At 58.6% G+C, this 17879-nt stretch overlaps 1 protein-coding gene across 4 annotated transcripts in view; it reads left to right on the plus strand.

The window, feature by feature from the left end:
* ZMIZ1 (zinc finger MIZ-type containing 1) overlaps positions 1 to 17879 on the plus strand; it is a 219918-nt gene that overhangs the window by 74250 nt on the left and 127789 nt on the right. For 3 of the 4 annotated variants that reach the window (XM_070433065.1, XM_070433062.1, XM_070433064.1), the window contains exon 4: positions 9486 to 9567. The gene's annotated coding sequence lies outside the window, so the exon portion shown is untranslated. Of the gene's footprint in view, positions 1 to 9485; positions 9572 to 17879 lie in introns of all 4 variants that reach the window. The other variant, XM_070433063.1, reaches the window with a different exon arrangement.

Genomic DNA, 17879 nt, shown 5'->3' on the forward strand with positions numbered 1-17879 from the left:
GCCCCCAGCTCGGGGTAGTCTGGGTTTCCCACCCAGCCCTGGGTGGGGCCCCACTGCTTCTTCCTCCCTCTGTGGCTTTCTGGTCCGAAATGGGAGGTGACGGTGGTGGCTGCAGTGGGCTGTGGGGTAGAAGCCAGGGTGGGGACATTGGCGGTGGGTGGAGTCACAGGATGGGTGGCCGTGAGTCAGGAATGGCCGGGCCTGTGTGTCATCTGGCTGCGGACTGTTCTAGCTTCCCTGCGCCTGTCTGCCTCACTCTCCCGCCCACATCTGCACCGTGGGCAGCTGGCTGCAGGGACGGAGCACTAAGCCCACGATGCAGAAGTCAGGGGACTGGACTTCAGATCACAGGCCCCCCCTCCCACAACGTGCAGGGAGACCCCATTGCAGAGTGAGGGTGGGGCTGGCCAGGGGTTCTCAGCCCCTGCCCAGGTGGGAGCCAGAGCAGCTTAGAAAGACAGCCCACCCCACCAATTAAATCGGACTCTGGGGGCGGGGCCTGCAGCCCTGGGGGAAACCTCTGTCTGCAGCCTTTGAGGGGCTGCTCTCCAGGATACTGTGGGCAGCCTGTGGATCCTGGAGCCCAGGGCCTGCCTCACTCAGCTCTGCCACTTTCTAACACTGGGCAGGCGACTTCAGTCTCTGAGGCTCTGTTTCCTCATCTGTGAAATGGGAATGACATTACTTTATAGAACTGCTGTGGAGACTAAATGGGTTTGCTATATAAATAGTGTCTGTAGAGCCGGACCCGGTACGGACGTGGTAAGCACCATGCAAGTGTTAACCTCTGTGTTCTCTGATCTACATCTGTTTTCACACCACACTTGCCATCACTGCTCATTCGTTCATTCAGTAAACATTCTGGGGGCTCATACCTGCAAGCCCTGTGCTGGGTGCTATGGGCAACAGGCAGAAATCCATCATGGGGCTGGCCTTGGCCCCTCCTCTTAGACCATCAGGGGCCCAGCCCTAGCCAACAGGCTGTCAATCCCCAGGAGTGATGGACAGGTGTGTGGGGAGATCCCCTGAGAATCTCACTGAGTTGCTGGGCTGAGGGACCCCCTCTTTCTGAGAGAAGGCAGGGGAAATCCAGACTCAAGGGAGAAGAAAGGGGCACCCTCTGCTGGTCCTGCAGGCCTTGGCTGGGAAGCACTGGGGGTCCCTAGTGCCTCCTGGTGGGAGCGCTGGGACATGCTCTGAGTGTGTGATGCTGTGACCGGGCTGGGCCTGGGGCTGCCTGGGAAGGTAAGAGTAGCCAAGGCCGGCAGTGTGTGGAACAGAACAGGGAACCTCCTCAAAGCCCGTCGCCGGGGCGGGCCACATCCTCCATCTCCTAGAGTCCTTTCAGCAACCCCGGGATTAAGCAGGCATTATTCCTCCCACTCTGCAGACTGAGTGATGGAGGCTTCGGGGCGTAGGGAGCTCTCTCCCAGGTCAGGGAGGGTGAGGGCACAGGCCGGACTGGGACCTTCCTCGGTGTGAGCAGGATCCCGTGGCGCTAGTTGAGCTTCCCTGGGTGACTACGTTGGTGGAGCACCTTGGGACAGGTGGCGAAGTGCAGTATGAGGATTAACACACCCTACAGTCCCCGGCCTTCCCACCGGCTCCCCTGCAGCCAGCCCTGGGCTGCCCCTGGGGGGAGAGCTGGCTTTCCTACAAACCGGAAGAGCTCCCGTGGCCTGGCTCCTGCACGGCCAGAGGTTGGCCCCGCACTTGCCCCAGTTAGACCTTCTCCCTCCCCGCTGCACCATTGAGTAAACTGAGGAAGGGGAGGCGCAGGGACTTGGCTAAGGCCACATGGCTTGCAAGCGGCAGAACCAGGATTTTGCTCAGGCCTGGGTGGCGTTAGTGCTGTGCTCAGACCCCCCACTTCCTGCTAGCAAGAACAGGACCTTCCTTTGTCCAGCGTTTGTAAACCTGGCCCTTGGCCATCACTGCAGACTGGCCTGGCCCACGTGTGGCCAGAATCCCAGAGGGATGCCTGTGTGGAGAGGGTGGCCGCCAGGGGACTGGCCCTAGCCCAGGAATGGGGTCATTGGGACACTTGGTGATAGGCGGTTTGCATGGGCATTGGGAGCGCCTGTGCCCTTCAGCCTCTCGATGGTCCCGCCTGCCTCCTCAAGTGGAGGGAGCACACGGCCTGGGTCCAGGCTGCCCCATGGAGCTGATGACGAGGGTGCTGCCCAGCCCTGTACCAATCATGGGTGTGACATCAGCTCAGCTAATCCTCCAGCCTGTGTAGCCCCAGATGAGGAAACAGACCTGGAGGGACAGTCCGGCCTCCAACACCAAGCTAACATGGGCCTATCCCTGTCCTTCTGCAGATTCACATCCCCTCTGTAAGGGGGCTGCTGACAGATAATTCAGTTTTGATCATTGTCATTGGGAGTGGCAAATGCCCAGGTGGGTGCCAGAGGGCACTGGTTTGGCCAACTCCAGCTAGGTGCCCCTCCAGGCAAGACCCTGACTCTGGCTCTGCCCACCCATGGGGCCTGATGAGATGGAGGGTGTGGAAGGGAGCACCTGGCACAGAGCTTGCACCTGGAGGCCTTTCTGTGGGAAGGGGCTGGGGCCCTCTTCTGGGAGCAGGTGACCCTCATGAAGCCCGTCTCCAGGAAGCAGATCCACTGGGACTGCTCCTGAGTTGGCTCCAGAGTCCTGGGCCTTCTCCATATCTGTGACAAGGGGTCCAGTGCCTCCACACGGTGCAACCCCAAGTTTGCACTTGGCAGCAAACCTAAGCCAGGGACAATGACAGTCCTTATTTATTGAGCATTTCCTGTGCAAGTGCAGTATGGGAATAATGTTAAGGCCTTACATTTCTGTGAGTGTAGTGATTCTTGTTATCCCATTTTACAGATGAGGAAACTGAGGCCCAGAGAGGCTAAGTTTATTGCCCAACATTACATACCTCAATAAGTGACAGAGCTGAACCCGAACTCTGGTGTATAAGAACCTAAAGCCACACTATGCACCATCAATCTGTGTGGAATCCTCACCCTTGATTAGAGAAGAAATTGTTCATTTGATGACTTGAGGACAGAAGAGACCCTTTCCTCTTCCTCAAGCCAGAGCCCAGGGCTTCTGGGTGGTAGGAGGTGTGGACTAGGGCAGTCAGGGAGGCTTCCGGGTGAGAATGTGATGCAGATTTGCAGCAAAGGAGAGCCAGTCCCTGACTGGGGCCTGATTGCTCTGTGAGCTTGGGTAGGATCCTTCCTCTCTCTAGTGTCATTTGCCCCTTGGTACAGGCCCAATACCAAGGGGCTGAGTGGGGGCAAGGCACGCGAGTGTGTATCATGAGCCGGAGCACCGGAGAGGCAGGCTGGGCGGACATCACTCCTTGGGCCTGGGCGGTGCCCACTGAGTAAATGAGGACTTGCGGGCCCAACAGGGTCTCTAGAGCAGGTGCCACTCCAACATGGCCGTGAAGACACAGCAGATCAGGACTGGGCAGGGGGTGAAGCCCTGGAAGGGACCCCGGGGATGTGTCTGCCTGTGCCCAGGGAAGCTGGTGCCCTGCCCCGTGAATGCAGTGTTCCCTGCTCACTGGTACCACCTATAATTATTCAGCCCAAAGCCTTTCTCCTGCCAAGCCTTGGGCCTTTGCCTAGGAGGGTGCCCTCCTGCGTGAGAGACTCTGCCCAAGGGGGTGATGCCCCTGACCCCCCGTTTTGCTGCCAGGCTGAGCCAGGCACCCCTTCCAGCACTTTGTCCTAGAATTGCCCACCTTCTTTTGGGTCTCACCACTTTGCCGTACCAGTGGTTCTCAACCTTCCTAATGCCGCGACCCTTTAATACAGTTCCTCATGTTGTGGTGACCCCCAACCATAAAATTATTTTCGTTGCTACTTCATAACTGTAATTTTGCTACTGTTATGAATCGTAATGTAAATATCTGATATGCTATATGTGTTTTCCGATGGTCGCGACCCACAGGTTGAGAACCGCTGCATAGACAATGCCCCAACACCCTTGGGAAGCACACAGGCTGGGCAAGTGTACCGGTTGGCCTTGGGCCCTGCCTTCATTCTCCACACCCACCCATCCCCAATTCTTTCTTCTCCTCCTTTTCCTCCTCTGGCAGCATGTCAGCCGAACCCTGCTGGTCTGCCTCTCCTAAGAGGACAGAGGAGAGAGGCAGGTGGAAAGCCCCGGGGTGGTAGCAGGGGCCCGGGCACACTGGGCGTCCTTGGGCCTGGGAGTGGGCAGGCTGTCGGGGCAGCTCAAAATCATCTCAGAGGAAGTGAAGACAGACAGGGGGATTGGCCAAGGGCACCTCCTGGTTCTCAGGCAGCCCTGCCCAGGAGGCCCCTCCACCCCAAACAGCCAACTCACTGGGGCTTTCTTACCTGTTCCCGAGGCTGCCTGCAGCCACTCCTGTTCTTTCGTGGGAAGACTTGGGGTTTCAGCTCTCTCTGAGCACCAGGGGCCACCCGAGCCCCGGGGCCCCCCTTTGCTATGCCTGCAGTGGGTATGACAGGCTCTCCCAGCAGGAGAGATGACCAGGCCCCCAATTTTGATTATGCGAGGAGAGTGAAAGGAACCCATCAAATATTCTGGGAGTTCAGAAAAGGGAAAAGTCACTGGGATGGGGCCTATCGGGAAGGCAGCCTGGAGGAAGTGGTGCTTTGGGCACGGAAGGATGGGCAGGGTTCTGATGGTGTCACCCGCTGGGGAAAGTTTGGGGCGAGGCAGCGCATGCCCTCCCTCATGCATCTCTGTGACCTCTGGCCTTTGCTGGGCAGTTTCTTCATCTGTGAAGTCGGACTCTACAGCTCCCCGATGACAGGGCTGAGCTGAGGAGGACTGAGGCCACGAGAGCTGCTGGGGCTGAGGAGGAAGAGCCCTGGCAAGCGGGAGAGTTGCCGTGTGTGTGGCAGGCTGAGTGGCTCCCTCCATGGACATGGGCATGTGTGTGTGCACATGTGTGTTTGTGTGTGTGCGTGTGAGAGAGAGAGAAGCAGTAGGTGTGAGGAGCTGCCTAAAGGAGGCCCAGAGGTGGCATCCGTGTAGCCCCTTCCCCACCATACCACACTGGCTCCCACCAGGCCCAGGGCACTCCTCGGCCTGGCGCTAACCCAGGCTGTCTGGATGCCTCCCCCAACCCCCTAGCATGGTGAGGTCAGGGAACATGTATTCCAGGAATGCGGGAGGCGGGGCGGCCGGCACGTCTGGATAACCATCGGGGTAAATATTTGCCTTGCTCCTGGAGCCAGCACTGGCCGCCAGGGAAGGACAGGGCCTGCTCCAGGGTCACGCAAGGGGAGGCCTCCCCGGTGGGTCTCAGGTGCGGGAGCCCGTGTCACCCCAGAGAGCCTGGGAGCTGGGTCAGAGGCCACCCTTCCTGTGGGGGGCCAGGGGCAGAGCCCCTGGCTGTTTGACCCCTGACCAGCAGCTGCTTGGCCATCTGTAAAATGGGCATAGAGACAGCTGTGATCCAGCGAGGCGAGGCAGGTCAGAGTGGCCAGAGCTGGTTCGGGTCAGGTCAGCCAGTGGAGCAGCAGGTTAGGGCTGGTTTGGGTGCTCACCTGACCAGTTTCTGGCAAATAGTTGGCCACTTAAGACCTTGAGCAGTTACCCTCCCCCAAACTTTAACAGTCACCATTCGCTGACCTGTCCCTTACTCCGTGGCACCCGTATCTATACACCCAATGTCTCATTAAGCTCTCACAGCCACCAGGGCACGAGGGGCACGTATGTGTCATTTAGCAGCAGGTGACAGGAGCCCTGAACTCTGACTGACTGATGCCATCAGTGTACCCCCTGCCGTATAGACCACACTGGGGCAGTCCCACTCCTTCCCCCAGTTGCCTACAGGGCACCCTGGAGCCTCCCTTGGTGGGTGAGTAGCTGGAGGAGCAATTAATCCTTGTTTAGAGCAAAGATGGGGGCTCAGAGATGCCCAAAACTTGCTCAAGGTCACCCAGAAATAAAGGGCAAGCAGGGAATCGAACCCGGCTCTACCCACCTTTTCCCTTGACCTCCCCACTGAAGACAGGGCCAGGGCTCCAGCTCGAATGTGGGCTCCCACCCCGTGGCAGCTGTAGAGAAAAACTGGACACTTAGCTGCAGGCTAGAGCCACAAGCACCAGCCTTCCTGGTGCCCCACATCCTGGACACCCTGAGCCACAGGCACCTCTATCCTGCAGGGATCTGGGACCAGCCTGCATCGCTCTGGGCCAGCCCCAGCTCCAGCCACAGCCAGCCTGGCTTGGTGCCTCCCCGAAGCCCACACCCTGCTCTTCCCAGGGGATCCCAGGAGCCAGAGGGGATGGGAAGGTGGGTGTGGACGCATCTGGGTCCTGGGACAGTCGCCAATCCAAGTGACCTCTGCCATGTTCCAGTCCCCATCTTACTCTTACAGGGTGGACACTGTTACTGCCTTGCCCTGCCCTGGGAGCTCCTGGCATGCAGTGAGAGTGAGAGCACGGTTCAGTCTGCGGTCTGCACACTGCCCTTCCTGTCTTCACAGTCACTAGGGCCTCACCCCTCCACCCACCCCCAGAGTGAGAGTCCTGCACTGAGGAGCCCACAAGAGTCCTCTGAACGGGGATGGGTCGGGGGGGGGGGGGGGGCATCCCAAAGGGAGCCCGGTTGGGCCCCACCCCCGCTAGGCCCTGAGGCTCAGGCTACACCCACTCTTTGGCTCCAGTGCCTTTTGAGCAGAGAACACCCCCCTGCAGGGGACCCACATGTTTATGGCTGTGGTCGGTCAGGCTGTGAGCAGGACACCGGTTCATACCACTGTCTCTCCTTGGTCTCACCAGATGGCCAAGCCCACACCAGGTGTGAGCCACACCTGAGGTCACTGAGCGAGGGGATGGACGATATTGCTGCTGTTCATAGCCTGATCCAAGCCTGAGCCCCCACCTGACTGGGCACCCAGTGGGAGGGGGTGCCTGCACCGTGGCAGGGAAGCCTGCGTGCCCGGCCCTGGTTCTGAGCTCCCTGCTGGTTGCCTGGTAGTGGGCAGAGTATGAGTGGGGACAGACCACCTGCTCATGTCATAGCTCTGTTCTTATCATGTTCTAGCTCCTTGTTACCTATGTGTGACCTTAGGAAGTTAGGGGACCTCTCTGGGCCCGAGTGTCATTGGGGGATGCTAGCTCAGTTTCTGCCTCATAGCTTTTCACTGATGGTCAAAGAAGCATCCCAGGCAGAGCCCACTATACAACTCAGCCAAGGCGAACGTCCCACCCCTCTGTCTCCCCAGGTGGGGGGCCAATGCAGGCCCGTGAGGAAGGGGGTCAGACCCCCACCAGCGCCCGAGCTCTTATCCTGGTGCCCCTGTGTGGTGCCCTCATTATGTGACCTTGGCCACATCTGTTTGTCCCTTTGCCCGAGCCCACACCAAAGAACTGGCGCTGGGGGCAGTGCGGTGCACGTGTGCACCGTGAGCCGGGTCACCTCGGAGGCAGGATGGTTGGCATCATTCCCTGAGGCCTGGATGATGCCCACGGAGCGAGCGAGCACTTTCCGGCTCAGGCTTCTGTCTCAGCTGCGAAAATAACTATTTCCTCTTTGTCAGCGGGTCCGCGGGCCAGCTGGCCTTTAAGAAAGGCCCAAACTAGGAGCTGATTCCACTTCTGCCCCAGCCTCTGACTTGCTTCATGACAGTGGGATGGGGCAATTGCTACTCCTCTCCAGGCCTCAGTTTTCTTCTCTGTGAAATGGGAGCAGGAGTCAGTGAACCCAAGGGCCATCTGTGTTCCCATGGTGCAAAGTATGGGGCTGCCAGGGCCCAAGGGTCAGGACACGGAGACATCCTTCCATTCTGGGGTGCGGATGGCAGCTCTGAGGGCTTGGGGCTCAGACCCAGTGCACCATGGAGCCCCGAGCCAGCCGCTGCCAGGTACCGTAATTCATGCTTCAGCTGACAGGCCTGGACAGCTGCTTGCGTGTCCACAGTCATGAGCCTAATACAGTCCTTACAGCCCCGAGGGAGGTCTCCTATCATCCCCACACCCTTCCCACAGATGAGGAAGCTGAGGCACAGAGGTTTAAGGAACTTTCCCAAAGCCACCCGCTTCCTAAGAGGATGAACCCAGGACTTGAACCAGATCGTTCTTATTACTGAGCCCACACCTCCAACGCCAGGCTGTGTGGTGCCTCTTATAGGGGCGCATCCACTTCTCTCCCTGGGAGCCCTGCCTGCTGCCCAGGGAGGTGTGGCCTGGGTCTGAGGCCTCTCCATCCCCCGGCACAGGTGGGAGCCCACGTTTAGCATGGTGTGTGCACTCCCTCTCCCACTGTTGGCCACGGGCCTCCTCCCGGGCTGCGCTCATGCCTGCATGCAGGTGTAGGGAACATGGTGACTGCAGGAGCCACCCACGGGGCGCCTTCACAGCTGGGACTCAGACGGACTCTGCAGCTCCCACCACAGCAGGCCTGTGGGGTCCTCCTCCTGGAGCGCTGGGGGGCAGTGAGGGGCGGGGAGTACTGGTGGCCCATTGAGAAGAGGGGCCAGCTGGACCCGTGTACCAGATAATCATCTCCCTTCAGCCCACTGCTGCCTTGAAGCCCAAGCCACTGATGTGAAGGGGGTGTCCGTGTCTCTTCCCTCCCTCTCACACCCCATACCCAGCACCCGCAGGTCCACTTCTGTCTTCTGCGCCCTCTGCTCTGAGCACCTGTCTCTGGCCTAGGCCGCCCCACTGGTTTCCCTGCCTCCTGCTGTCCCTCCCAAGGCCTTCCTCCCCAGCAGCGTGGAGAGCCTCTCAAACCAGAACTCAGAACTCGGGTCATATCCCTCAGACCCTCCTGTGCTCCTGTCTACTTTCTCAACAGCTGGCCCTGCCTCCTCCCCTCCCCCTCCCTGACTGCACCCACCACACCACCCACTCTCAAGTCTTCCGCTGGGCCAGGCTTTCCCCCATCGAGGAGTCTCCACATATACTGTTCGCTCTGTGAGAAATGCTGTTCCCTGCATCTTGGCCTGCCTCTCTCGGGCTCATCCTTCAACTTCACTTCCCCAGAGAGGGCCCCTGAGCCCCGAGTCTATGCTGCACAGTCCCTGGACTCATTCTTTCTGGCAGACACCACTTTTATTACGTATTTGCTCATTATCAGAATGTTACGAGGGCAGGTCCACTATCCTGTTCACGGCTCTGGTGTGTGAAGTATTTGAGTGAATGAATGAATGCCAAGTGATCTGTCACAATATATCCTTAGATCCTCTCTGAGCCCCCGGGATCCTGATATCTGAGGTATCTCGATCCTGTTTGACAGGTGGAAACGGAAACACAGAGCGGCCAGGAGCCTATTCACAGTTCATAGCTGGTAGCTGACCGATGTGGGTGCCAGGGGCCTGTTTGCGTCACGATGCCCCTTTTCCTCTCGGTCCTTCAGAGTCCCGGGGGGGTGGGGGGTGATTCAGCTTTGCCGGCAGTAAACGTTTCAGCGGGTGGGCGGCTGGGCCGTGGCAGCATGCTCAGTTCCCACTGCGCCGGGCGTGGACCTGCTGACCATCCTTCTCGTTGCCACAGGATGGACATGGAGTGAGGCGGAGGCGCCGCGAACTGCTGACTTACCAGAACGTGGGACGCTGGTGATTCTTGGGTCGCTGAGGTAGGTGTGTAGCTGGGCCTGGCCTGCTGCTTGGGAAGGGACAGTGGTGCCCAGCACACTGAGCCTTTCACTGGGGCCGCAGTGGCAGGGGGTACAGCCACCCTGCTGAGGCCTTGTCAGACCCTGAGAGGGCCCCCAGGGGCCTCCTAGGCCTAATCTCTCTGGAGAGGCTGCGAGGGCAGGGGTGGTGGGATGCGCCCAGGAAAGGGGCAGCTTGGGTGTCCCCAGCCTTGGCACAGCAGCCGTCTGTACCACTCTGCGCCCCGTGTCATGTGGGCCTCGGGCACTGGGCACCATGGTAGCCACACAGGAAGAGGCCTGGGTGAGCGGAGGCCGGTTACTAGCCTGGGTGCTGTGGCTGCCCACCCTCCTCTCCCACAAACACTGAGGTGGGCACATGAGCGCTCGCACGTCTCTGGGGGCTGGGGTCGGAGTGCCTGCCTCAAATCCTAGCTCTGCCACTTGTCCACCATGAGCTTGTGCAGTTCCTCTATGCCTCAGTTTACCTGTCTATGAAAGAAGGATGGGGATCGCAGCACCTGCCCCCCCATGGGGAGGGGATAGGGGACAGGCACACCTAAATAAGTAAATGCTCAGGGTATGTCAGCGTTTTCCTCGCGGATGCTGGGGCCCTTGCTTCTTCCCACGTGCCTCAGTTTCCACCACTCCCTCCTCCCTGAGGACCCACAAATGCCAGGATGGACACAAACTGGTCCTCCAGCCTAGGAGGGGGCTGGGCCCTCAGAGAGCTTGCAGGCCTCGGGCCTGAACAGCAGCGTGTTTTATCACCAAGTGGCATTTCTGGGTTGATCGCACTTGGCCTTGTGCTTGAGGGCGACCTGGGTGATCCCTCCGGTAGCTCCTGACCCAGGGATGAGAAGCCTCACAAAGATGCTCACGTGGGCCAGGGCCCTTTGTCCCAAGGCTCTGGGGCCCAGCATGGGGAGCCGTAGCCTTCGCCCTGGCATGAGGCCGTGCCAATTCATCTCCCTGCTGCCCTCGGCTTCTCTCCTCGGGCGCCACTGCTCCCAGGTGCTGAGAGGCTGGGCCAGGGGAGCCCCAGGGATTCTCCTTGCTTCACTCCGGCTCCGGAACCAGGGAGCAGTACTTGGCCCTTCTTCCTGCTGCCAGCTGTGTGACCTTGGGTTAGTCCTTTTCCTTCTAGGACAGTCAGTTCTCATCTGAAAATGAAGATAAATTATACCAACGTTGCTGAGAGGGCTGGTGTGAGGAGGCTTAGGAGCTGGTGTATTTTAAATGTTGTAGCTGGTGAGATTGTACGTGTACCAGGCACTCGGTGCCTTAGATATATGTTTCTTCCCCCAGTTCCCCCGAGGAGGTGTGTTTAGTGCCTCCCTCACCAGAGGCCCAAAGTGGTTAAGAACCCGTGGAGTTGTAAGTGGTGGAGTGGGGATTTGAACTGCGGTCCCTTGGAATTAAGCATCACGTGATGCCTTAGAGGCGGGGCAGAGCCATGGGGAAGACTCACGGTAGGTGCGGTAGGTGCTCAGGAAACCATCTCTGTTACTGCCTTGCAGCCTTTGCCCAGGCCTCCGCGCCCGGCTGACCTCAGAGCCAGAGGGTGGCCCCGAAGGCTGGCAGCCTGCCCCTCCCCGAGGGCCTGCCCGCAATGCAATAAGGCCTCGGGAACCCACTGCTAATTGTGAGGTAACCTTTGAAATTCTCCTTCACGGTGGGTTCTCTTTTCGGATGTTTTTCAAGGTAATTCATTCCCTTTCCAGAAATTGCCAGTGGCGGAGCATTAGGCAGCTGGTAATTAATCATAGGAGCGGCTTGGAGTGTATTCTTAAAAAAAAAAAAAAAGGAGAAACAGAAAGCCTTGGTGGAAAAAGAAAAGAAATCCACTCCAGGGCGAGGTGGTAATCAATACCTCTGTGTCCTAGAAATGCTGGGGACAGGAATGGCAGGTGGGCGGCTTCTCCCTTTCTTCCCGGGGCGGGCAGGTAGCTCCCTGCAGCAGCACGCGAGAGGCTCTGCCCAGGACCACCGGCTCCCTGTGTGACTTTGAGCAGGTCGCTGCCTTTCCTGGACTCAGCATTGCCTCCTGTGAAATGGGTGAAAGGCCGGTGTCCGACTAGAACAGAGTATTAAATGATTATACTTGCTCACTACACATCCTAGTGCCTGGCACATGGCAGTGCTCAGTTGACACTTTATTAATTGAATGAAAGGTTATCTTGGGTCCTAGCGAGCTATCCTAAGTCAAGGATGGAGGACATCTTTTCTCTAGATCTATTATAATTCGGAGTGACAGCCAAGGTGATGGGCCAATTCTGTCACTTTCCAAACTAATGATGAAAGGACAGTCTGGCTAACAGCTCAAGCCCCTTGGTGGCAGCCATGCTGCCTCCCTCACATCCTCTAGTTTAACTTCCCAAGGGTCTGAGCTCCCTGGAGTTTTTTGAAAGCTGCTTTCTGGGTAGTGAGTTCCTCATCACTAAAATGTATGCAAACAGGCTGGGGCTGCACAGGGCACTGGGGCAGCAGATTTTAAGGGCTCAGAGCATTCCTGAGTCTGGGCGACCCATGCGATTCTCTGGGTTGGACACTGGGAGGCTGGACTGGCCGAGGGGAGCCCCTCCCCCCTGGAGCCCCTTCCTTAAGGCTGGAGGAGGCAGCTGAGAAGCGGGGTTGCCCGTGCAGGACTCAGATGCTTTGTGCCCATTTCCCTGGAGAGAAGGAGGTGTGCAGGGGTGTGTAGTGTGTGTGTGTGTGTGTGTACTGGTGTGCATCATGAATGAGTGTGAGGAGGTGTGTGAATATGTGAGCGTGTGCCCACCCATGTGTGAGAGCCACCCCCATCCCATGTGCAGCTCCTGTTGAAACCCAGGTGCCTCAGACCTCACATTCGGACTGGCCAGTGCAGTCCTGTCACCCCACTGAACACACAGAGTGGACTGTGGTGGGACAAGGGACCTGAGGGACCCGGGGGGAAGCATGCCAGGTCAAGCACACCGACCTCCGCCCCCCTGCTGGCTCTCCTGGCAGCTCCCCGCGGTCATGGGAGGAGACAGCTCTTGGAGGTCCATGCCTCCTGCTCCGGACTCCCAAGCCCGGAGCACCTGGTCTGAAGTGTTGGGGTGGGCCCAGTGCCCCTGGCAGGGCAGGCCGACTATTTGGGGAGCCCTCTGAGCAGCCTGGCACACTTGGTGCTAGTTGTTTCTTTACTTCTCTCCTTGGCCTCCAACCCCTGCTCAGGGGTGGTGTGTGTGTGTGTGTGTGTGTGTGTGTGTGTCCGTCCATGGACTCTCTGTCTCTTTCTGTTTGGTTCTTTCTGTGCGGACACCTCTCTCCTTCCCGCCTCCCTCCTCTCAGCAGCCCCACTGCCACCTCTTAGCTCAGCCGCTCTCTCCCTGTCCTTTCACATCTGAGACCCCTCTCTCCCCGTCTGGATTGTCTTCCTCAGTCCCGGACCTCCTCACCTCCTCTCCTTTCCCTTGGAGTCACTCCCTGCCCGGCGTGCAGGCAGCACCTCTGCTCTGTCATCACCCCCGTCGCCGCCCGGACTCAGCAGAACTGAGACCCCTGGGCGCCGGGCCTGCCACCTTCGCCTTGTTTACCCAGCTCTGGCCAACACACAGCCCTGCCCCTCCAGCTCTTTGGAGGTGTTTGAGGCAGTGCCCTGCACTTTCAGCTGCTTGGAGGCTGTGTACTGTGTGTGGCCAAGTGCTGGGTGCGGGGGGCGGGGGGGCACCATCCCATCCCCATGGACCCGCCACACCGACCGCTCAGGATGGAGCCCAGTCTTGGGGTGCAGAGAATCTGCTCAGTAGCCGCGCTGTGCTGTCCTGGGCCAGGGCCACCGCCATGGGCTAGAGCAGGGGAGCCTGCGGGGCCACTGCAAACCCGGTTTCCCTCCAGCACCAGTGGAATCCCCGCTATAATTAGAAGCGAGGTGTGCAGAAGCAGGCTGCCTGTGAGGGCGGGAATATGCTCATGAATAAACCAGCTGCCCTCCCCAGGGGACAACGAGCTGTGGCTGGGCTCCTGGAGGGTGCAGGCCTGAGGTCTGATCTGTGAGCTGGGCCGTGGGCCCTGGCGCCATACACCCTCCCCTCCCCTCCCCTGCATGCTGTTGGGGAGCTCCCTGGGTCCCAGCCCCTGGCCGGCCAGCCTTTCTGGGGTGCCTGCTGTGTACCCGCTGACAGCCTGGCGTTCGAAGCCCCACCATCTGGCCCGGCCTCCTTTCCCAGCCAGATCACACACTAGCGTCTGTCGTGCCCCCAACCCCCACCTTTATCCCCTTCGCTCCTAAACTTCCTCCGCCTCCGAAGTCCTTTGCAGAGCAAGTATGCTCTTTGTAGGTCTTGTCACCCACCACCTAGCCTACCGCCCAACCCACCACCCACACCCACCTACGGCTTGAGCCTCCCTCCAGCCACGCCTCCTCCTCAAGGTCAGGCATGGCCCCATCAGCTTGGGGCCCCTCAGACTCCCCCTGTCAGGGACCCTGGTTGATTCCTCCCCGGGTCTCCTAAACCCGAAACCCTGCCCTTCACGCCCTTCACAGTGCCCATCAGCCTGCTGCGTCGTCTTGTACCTTGTATTATGTATTGGGGTGATAATACTGGCTATTTTACATTCTTTCCTCCTACTGAGTCTTTGGAACTGGTGTGTGTTTAACATACTCACCACATTGCAGATGCTGGTTTCAGTCCCGTGTGGCTCCTGGCTGCTGTCCTGGACCACACAGCCTGGGAGGCCCCCGTCTTCTCCTCTGCAGGCAGGGAAACTGAGGCCGGGAGGCAGTCTTGCAGATGAGAGTTTGCAGAGCAAGTATGCTCTTTGTAGGCCAGGCCGCTTCTGTTCCGCTGCCCAGAATAAGGAACGGCCCTGCCGCCGTGGCTCAGTGGTTGAGCGTCGACCTATGAACCAGGAGGTCATGGTTCCATTCCCAGTCAGGGCACATGCCCGGGTTTTGGGCTCGATCCCCAACGTGGGGCATGCAGAAGGCAGCCGATCGATGATTCTCTCACATCATTGATGTTTCTATCTTTGTCTCCCTCTCCCTTCCTCTCTGAAGTCAATAAAAATATATTTTAAAAAAATAAGGAATGGAGGCCCACTGGTCAAAAAGGTAAATCGAGGCAAGCAGGACTGTAGCTAGTACCCAAGCAACCAAAGCTCAATAGGAACAGAGGGACGATGATCTCAAGGTTCCTTCCATTCCCCCCACAGTGGGTTCCAGGCTCCAGGCTTCTCCACGGAATAACCACGCAGCCCTGAACAAGGTGGGCTCATTCCCACCCCGGGCACTTCCAGCTGCCTAACAGCAAGCACACAGCCTAGAATGCAGAGGCTCTGGAGGGGGGTGGGGGGGTGATACCAGCTCCTCAAATGAAGGGAGGGCCTCCCTGGCTCCACACCCCCTCACATCATCCCGACTGGTCTGAACTGCAGAGGTGCCCAGATCATGTCCCTGGGATCCCAGAGGTTCCCCACAGGGGGGCGGCCGCCAGGGCAGGGGGGATTGTCTGCTCGTACCCAGCCCTGCCCATGCCAGCCTGAAGGGTTCTCCAGAGGCAAGGTGTTTCCCAGGAGCCAGGCCAGCAGTGGAGCAGACAGCCCGACCCAGAGCCCATTGTCCCCTTTGCTCCTCTGCTGCCCTTGGCTGCCTCTCTGTCAACAGTCGGACCCATTTGCCTCTCTGCTCAGGCGGGGTGGTGGGAAGTCACAGAAGGCGCTGGTGCTGGGCTTGTCTTGCTCCATGAGTGCCCCACCATAGGCAGGGCTGGGACTACAACCCCTCTAAGGGGCTGCCTCCTGCCCGCCTCTGGGGGCTGCAGAGCTTGTGTGCGCTGAGCTGGCCCAGTGGACACTGCCATCCCCTCCTTCAGCCTTTCCTTGTCTCTGTCCTCCAGGCTGGCTGCCTGCTGTCTCCCTGGTAGGCTGTAAGCATCTTGAAGGCTCAGGCAAGCTCCACACCGTGTCCTCAGCACAGAGCCTGGCATGTTGGTGCCGAGTGGCAGCAGGAAGCCAGCAGGAACCCAGCCATGTGCCCTCAGCTTCCTCTGAGGATGGCCAGGCTTTCCTCGGTATGCCAGTTCTTAATGTGCTGGGTGGGCCGTGTTAAGAAGGATGCTGAGGCCGTTCACCGGCTCTGTGAGAAAGTGTCATGCACTGCGGGGCATAGTTTGCCCTCTCCGCCCTCACTCCCCAGGCATCAGCTCTTTTCAGGTGCTTCAGTTCCGGGTTATGGACAGTGCAGGCTAGGGAGGAGGCAGTGACCTCAGTGTGGTCTCACAGGGGCCAATACATCCTGACTGTTGGGCAAACTGTGCCCCAGAGAACCCTCTAGAGCGCTGGGTTATGAGGACTGCAGGTGCACTGCCCCAACCCCACTCTCAGCCCCAGTTGGTTTCTGGAGTCTGTGGCAGCTTTCCCCTCACATCTGTCTTTCCTGGTAAGTGCTTTGCGCCCTTCTTCAGTTCCGGTTTGGGAAGCAGCACATCTTGCCTCCCAGCTGTTTGGGACCCTCCACTGCTTCCCTGAGGCATCGTTGGGGACCTCTTTTGGAGCCTGTGGGAGCATCTCTGCTTCACAGCCTTCGTAGAATGCTCTCATGGTGCCCTGTCCATCTGGCCCATACTCCAGTGGGACAGTCTAACTAACATGTGACAGCTCTCACTGGGTGGCCTGCTGAGCTCTCAGCCCCACCCCCACCTAGACTCCCCACCACAGCTCCTTTCCCCACCCACCTCCCAGGCCCTGTAGCTGCCTGGGGAGCCAGCCCCTTGAACCGCTGCCCTCCCAGCCGAGGCACCCAGCCATCTCCTGGCCCACAACTCCAGGGTGGCCACGGATGGAGCCAGGAGGTCTGTGATGAACTGGAACCTGTAAACAATCTGGAACATTTTTCTCTGTGTGTGGAGGAAACACAAAGAACACCCTTGCATCCTTTAACCAGCCCAGCCCGTCCTCAGTCACAGCGCCAGGAGGGCTGACCAAGGTCACCTCGGGCCTGCTACTTGCACACCTCCACTGCTGAGAGCTCACCACAGGCTCATGCGTGTGCATTTCAGTGTGGTAAAGGATGCAAGTGACATGTGGTTGAAGCAAACGTTTTAGGGACAGGCAGTTTGGGGTTCAAATCCCTGCTCTGCCATCTATCACCTTGGCCAGTCTGGACATGCGACTTTATCTCTGATACCCTCAGTTTCCTCATCTGTAAAGTGGAAAGAAGCCCGCCTACCAGCAAGGGGTACATGGGTGCATTGGGGATGGAATGCAACACTAGCTACGCCAGTCTTCTCTCTTAACAGTAGACTGATGCTCTCAGGGAGCCGTGTGCTATCTCAGCACAGGGGCCTCTGCTTGAGGTTGGCATCCTTAGCTCTGGTACCCACATACTTCCCTCCCCAGGGATCCTGGCCTCCCAGACCCTCTCTGCAGCTCCCGAGTGGGAACTTTCAGGACGACACTTTAAGATAGAGACACAACAGACACAGGCCACGTGGGCACTTGTTTACATGCAGATTCTCAGGCCCCTCTCCTGGAGTCTGATTCTCTGGGTCTGGAGTTGGGCCCAGGGCTCTGAATATTTAAACACGATCCATATAATACCTGTGACTGGGCCATCCTGGCACACTGATGCCTGCAACGGGGAACTGGCCTAGAGCTAGGACCCTGGACCAGGTCACGGCCTCACTGGGTGAATTTGGCAAAGCCTGTTCCTCTCTGTGGCTCACTTTCCTTACCAGTAAACCAGGAGTTTAGATGATCTGCTCCTAAAACACCATGATATTTATCTTCGTTCCCATGGGGTTCAGTTAATGTTATAATAATAATAGAAAATGAAAGTAATAAAATCGTTTTTACAGTGAATATCAGAAGGATGTTCCCTGGTGTCCCCTCTGCCAGGCTCCCGGAGGCAGCTCTGGGGGTTTCAGCCCCATCCCTCTGGCCACAGAGTGTTCGGGTCAACAGCCCCCTGCCAGGCCGAGAGCCCCAGAGACAGAAAAGCTGTTCCTGGGGTGTGACTCGACTTTCAGAGGAGGGTCCCCTGGGCCTTCCAGAGGCGAGATCCGCAGCCGTCTGCCAGGTGCACTCAGACCGCTCCTGCAAGAGGAGCTGGACCACTAACCTGGAGCCAGCGAGGGAGGCAGCGTGCAGTGGGGGCACCTGACTCCTCTGAGGGCCTCGGAGCCTTATTAGTTAACATACTGGGAAGCCTGGAGTGTGAGAACTGGAGGGTGGCCCTGTGGAGCCTCTTCCTTTATAGATTGGGAAACTGAGGCCCAGGGTAGAACATGCCTCGCCAGGTCATTCATGGGGACAGTGGAGAACAGGCC

This window comes from Myotis yumanensis, unplaced genomic scaffold, assembly GCF_028538775.1.
Source record: "Myotis yumanensis isolate MYYU_CA2020_CCGP unplaced genomic scaffold, mMyoYum1.0.hap1 SCAF_13, whole genome shotgun sequence".
Taxonomy (NCBI): domain Eukaryota; kingdom Metazoa; phylum Chordata; class Mammalia; order Chiroptera; family Vespertilionidae; genus Myotis; species Myotis yumanensis.